This window comes from Crocodylus siamensis, chromosome 8 (genome assembly GCF_052110815.1).
Source record: "Crocodylus siamensis isolate JL-2025a chromosome 8, ASM5211081v1, whole genome shotgun sequence".
NCBI classification, from domain to species: domain Eukaryota; kingdom Metazoa; phylum Chordata; order Crocodylia; family Crocodylidae; genus Crocodylus; species Crocodylus siamensis.
In genome coordinates this window covers 11,804,501-11,810,351 of record NC_143402.1, presented here as the reverse complement: position 1 = coordinate 11,810,351, position 5,851 = coordinate 11,804,501, and positions in this window count along the sequence as shown.

Below are 5,851 nucleotides of genomic sequence, written 5' to 3'. Positions count from 1 at the left end.
TACACTACTGACTTAGACAATCTCTCCTTTTTTTCCCTTATAGAGTAGGTGTCAGACACCCACAGTTTGAACTGCAGCAATAAGAGATAATGGCTGAGTCAGGTCCTCCTAGCTGACTATGTTTTTATGCCCCCATACTTCCTTACCCGTACTGACTGATCCCGTTGTTTCTGCATTAATACTTAAACTACTTAAAACAGGGGAAAAAAAAAAAAACAAGCTCTAAAGGCATTAATAAAATAATGAAAAGAGCACCCACAAGTCATGTAGGCTCTGGGGAAAGCTCACATGAAAGGATGAAAAGAGAATGCAAACTTTGAACCTAGCAAGTCAAAAACGAGGACATCAATACTGCCTAGATCAGGTGTATAGCCTCTGGCTCACACCATACTGTGAGGCATGTTATAATGCACAGCTTTGTCATCTCAGGATCCCAAAGCAACTTTGCTAATATTGCACAATTAAGCCCCAAATCACCAATCTGGTGGGTGCCATAAAGCGACACAGGACCATACCAGCTCCCTGAAGCACTGCACTTGGAAATGAAGAGACCACACTGCTGCAATCCTGGTAGAATGGTAAATACAGCATTTCTAATATTATCAGTTTCTAAAAGGTGCAAGTTAGTCTATGTGGGTGCATCTACACATGCGCTTTAATGTGCAGTAGACTATTTTACTGTGTATTAAAGCATCACATAAAAAACAATGACATTACACTAATGTGCAGTAAAATAGTCTACTGAGCATCAAGCGTCACTAAAAAAAGCATGCAAATGCGCTAGTGCACATTAGTGCAGCCTAAAGTGCATTCATTTACTACCTCACACTGGATGGTGCCTATACACGAGAGTGGAGGTTGCTCTGACACACTATAATTACCACGTGTGGTAATTACTGCCTGCACTAATCACGTAATTACAGAGTATGATAAGTACTGTGCTTGAGCCAGCCTCTGCATCTCGTGTATCAGCATCCCCCTGCTTCAAAACAGCGATGGGGGTGCTTCATCTAAAGCTCATCAAATGAGCTCTTGCAGCCACTCTAATTAAAGCATCCCCCAACCTCACCCTTGGAGCACACATATAGATGCCCAGAGGTGCTTAATGTGCTTTTAAAAAGGCACATTAATGCCCATGTAGATAGACCCTGTGTTGCATAAATGGGGAAAGTGAGGTGCTAGCAGGTTAAGTGAGTTGGTCAGAATCAGTCTGCCAACAGGTCAAGTCGAGAAAAAAAATTCATACTCAGGACAATATTTTGTCTTGACATCAACATCCTTTTCTCTTGCTCATTGTATTTTCCTTTGTTTTGTTTTGTTTTCATTTATTTCCTACAAGGCTGCTTGAAAGGGGAGCAATATATTGCTATGGTTTTATCAGAGACAATGGCACTAGATTGTAGATTGAAATGCACAATACCTGAAGAATATATATAGCAAGTCCGCAATTAAAATACATATGAATTGAAACAACCTGTCAAGTGGTAATAGGGTCATTAACCTCCACTACATCGGGGAGCTACCCTATCACCAATAAGCTAAACAATGATGGCTTTCTTTAGGCTTTGGCTGCTACTCTATGATGTTGGTAATCTATGAGCAACTGGCAGAAAACATTTGTCACGCTCTCAGAGCCATTACACCTTCCCCTATATATAAATGTGTGATTTTATGAGGCAACATGAAAAAGGAGGCAAAATCCTAACTGTGGGTCTCATCCTGCAACCTTCAGAGTCTGAGTGGCACCATGCATACTGTTTGCCATGACTTCAGAGTGATTGCTCACTTGAGTAAGTGTTTCTCTGTGCACGCAAATGGTTGAGCATTAGACCGTAAAGCAATAAAGGAGAACTTGACATTTTGTCACTGAGGTTTTTTTCAGATTATAGAGTCAATGATCAGGCTAGCAAGGACTATTGTTAAGAAAAACCTTTCTCCCAGTCACATTCTGTAAATGCAACAATAGACCAAAGTCATTTTAAAGAAAAATAAGAGATAAAGACAAGGAAGCATTTATAGTTGAGTGGGACCATAGGGCAAATTTCAATGGAATAGTCTTGTTCTTCTTTCTCGCCTGCAATTCTGGTAGCACCACAACTTGAATCAGACTTAGCTATACACATTTGCTACGATAATGTCTGTGCTTTAACAAGAAATGTGCACAATTCTGTACAGAATTAGAGGAGAATGCCAGTGCTACATATAGCTGTGATAGGCCCAAAGCTTCCCCTGGGTTGTGAACACACACTTCTGGTAAATCGCAGTAGCAGTCCCAAAGCAGCATACAAAAGCCAAATTTGGGCCATGCTTTTTTATGAAAAATGCAAAATTTGTAGTGAAAATATTTTTCTCTCCCCTATCTTCCCCTCAGGTTTTATTATTTTAAAAGAACACAGATCTGCTTTTAGGATTTATGAGGCTTTTGTTTCTTTTTTACAGTCCTGGCTACATTTTTATTCTTTCCTTTATTCATTCAGGTAAAAAATCATGTTTAGCAGGTTTCTTCCAGCTGTATTGTTTGGTTCACTGCTAACCATTCTCTTCCAGTTCCAGGGGTATTTGGAGATAAGAGCCACACTAATTTGTGTGCCTATGCTTTTCTCTAACTTTGACTCTTAGTATTCTTTCTCTTGCAGTTTGCATGCAACCAAGGAGAAGTCACTACCAAATCCTTTTTCCTTTGCTTGCTGTATATTGTTCCGCATATGGAACGGATCCAAATCCCCATGTCTTTAAAATGCTGGTTGGTTTTGCACTGTTCTAAGTGGCATCCATGTCTTTTACTAGTCACACAACTAGGAATGTCTCATGTGTCAGCTCCTCCACTGCCAAAAGTCCCAAAGTTTGTTCAGCCAGTTACTCATCGGTGGCATCCTGGGCCGTTTACACCGGGCTGCAATTGTACATCTTGCTGCAACTAACATATGGCGGACTAGCCTAGATTCTTGTAAGCCATAAATCCGCTTGATTAGCATACCAAATAGATCAGACTCACTTTTCACTGGTAAGACTCTGAGGGCATGCCTACGCTGCTCGAGCACTGTGCTGAGGAGCAAAGCAGTGAAGCACAGCCTGCCTGCTCGATGCACATTATCCCCTGCAATGCATGTAATATAATCGCTTTAGTGGGGTGCTGGGCATGGGCTATAAAGTTCTCCTGAGAGTGCTGCAGCACAGTGACTACAGACAGGTCTACACTGGGTCTGCGCTGCTCTTGAGACTGCAGCTGAAAAATAAGCCCCACTTGCTGCAAGCACAGAACTGAGGCAGTGTGGATGCTTTGAGGGTACCCCCGGCTGTCAGGGCATTTATACATATAGATTTGTCTAGAGTACTAGACAAAGTACTAGAATGCATTTTTCTCTAGTACCTCAAGGCATTTATACATATACATTTGTCTGCTCTGACACACCAGAAATCCAGCGCATGGGAGAAGACTCGATTAACTGAGTCTGCTTCGCATGCGAGCTGATGCACCTGGTGCAGCGTCACATGCATTTGTATAAAAGGCAAAATACACATCAGCACTGAGAAAATGATGGTGGTGCACTTTTGAACTAAAACACCTCTGTGCAAGCATGTGTACACAGTGGAGGTACTAGATTTAATGTGCATGACCTAATGCACATCAAGCATCCAAGAGATAAAGGTCTTAACAGCAGGAGCAGGGGGCATCCCCTCCAGTGCCTCTGCTCTGAGTCTGGAGAAGGCAAAGCAGGACCAAAGCAGTGGTGCTTATGTTTCAGTGGCAGTCTTGAAACCATTATAGACCTGCCCCACGTGAAATCCATTTTAGGGGATAGGTTGTATAAAGTGGGCATGCCGTGCTTTATTGATGGGCTGCTTCACATGGTCTTGAGGTGATATAGATACCACATGAGTGATTATTCTTTAGGGTGGCCTATAGACTGAGGCTACTGTGATACTACATAATGATGAAGCTGAGATGTTCCCACAGTCCTTCAGTAGAAAGATCATATCATCCATGAGATAATCCAGCCTTGAGTTGAGAATGTCCAACGTATGCTCTAATTTAATTCAGGGGTGTCAAATGCAACTGTCCTGATTCAATTCAGCTGATTCCGATTCAGAGATTTGGCCACTGAATTGGCTACCAAAGCTTTGGACAGCCCTAACAGATAGGAATATGTTCCCAGGTGGTGAGGGAGGGAGTCAGGCTGGGACTAGGGAAGGGGGTGGGGAGGGGGTCTTTCCCAGGATTGCACTGTGCTCCGTCTGTCCCTCTGTGCCTGGGCTCTGTCTGTCTCCACTCACCCCAGCTCCTGGGTTGCACCATGCCATGGTACAGGAAGCTAATGTCAGCCGCTCCCAGGGCCGCTGCAGCAGGGGCTGGTGGGAGTGGCAGCAAGTGGAGCCCTAGGCAGCATGGGAGGAGGCACAGCTGGGGAGCTGCGTCGGGCTGTACCTGGGGGGGCGCGTGCCCCCGATCTGGATGTGGGATGACAGCAGGCTGCCACTGCAGGGTGCTGCTGGCGGCGTCACAAGGCTGATTCTTTCCTTGTGCGCCCACCCCGAGCACTGGGAACAGCCCAGTTCTGCCACCATCCTGCATCCAGATCCAGGGGCATGTGCTCCCCAGGAAGAGCCCAACACAGTCCCCCAGCCCGCAGCCCTCCTGGGGGGTGTAGAGCAGCAAGAGGCATGCCCCACCCCCTCCCTGCACCCACCAACAGTTCTCATTACAGCTGGTGCCCATCACTCTGACACCAGCTGCCTGTACCACGACACAGTGCAGCACAGGAGCTGGGGGAGTGGGGGCAGACAGAGCCCAGGCACGAGGGGACAGGCAGAGCATGGTGCAGCCCCGGGAATGGCACTCCTCCTCCTGCCCTTTCCCTAGTCCCAGCCTCCCTCACTACCTTACAATCCTATCCCTATTTGTTACATTTATAAAGTGGATTTGCTTTATGTGAGGGAAACCTGTATATCCTATGGCCAAATCAGCCCCGAATCTCTCCAAATTGATTTGGAAGCTTCCAATTTGATTTGGACGTCTTAATGTGTCTCTTGATTTGAATCGGATTCGGGGGTTCGGCCGCTGAATTGGACCAAATCTCCTGCAAATTGAATCAGCCACCGAAGCTTCGTGCAGTCCTAATTGACAGACCATATTTTTGACACCCCTGCCTTAATTGTTTTGCATGTTAAATCAATACCATGTAATTTTTAGGAGTGAAAACATTTAGCAGAGATGTGGATGTGCTGCTCCCCAAGACCCTTCTCCTGGAGCTCTTGAGTTATTGGGATCTGTCAATGAATTGTCTTCTGATTTGTTGCTGGCTAAAACTGATGACTAAGCAAAGTGGATGTTTGTTCTTTAGTTACTGATGTATTTGCCACCAGGAATTCTCTTGGGCATACGTGTCAGTTTTTCAGAAGCCTTAATGAAATCATTTGCAGAGGGAGCATATATGAGCTGAGAGGCTGAAGAAACTGGAATAAGGAACTTTTAGGAAACGGATTCAAATGCTGCCTACATTGCAAATGATCAAAACATGGTCATACAACTAGTAGGCTTTTAGGTCCTATGTCAAACAAGGTGATCGTGTCAATCCAAGTCCTAAAGAAGGATCCACGTTGCATCATCACATATAGCAACCAACCCCATCCTTGTTCAGTTAAACAAGTAAACTCCCAGGGGGCAAAAGTTCCCCAAAGTCAGACCATTATAATACACTGCATTAACAGAAGAACCAATATATGCTTTATGCATAGTCATTTGAATATTTGGATCATATTTCATCTTACTCTATGTAATGCAAAACACAAGATATAATAAAGTATGAAGACCAGAAAGATGTAACAATTAATCTGCAGCTGTCAACTATTA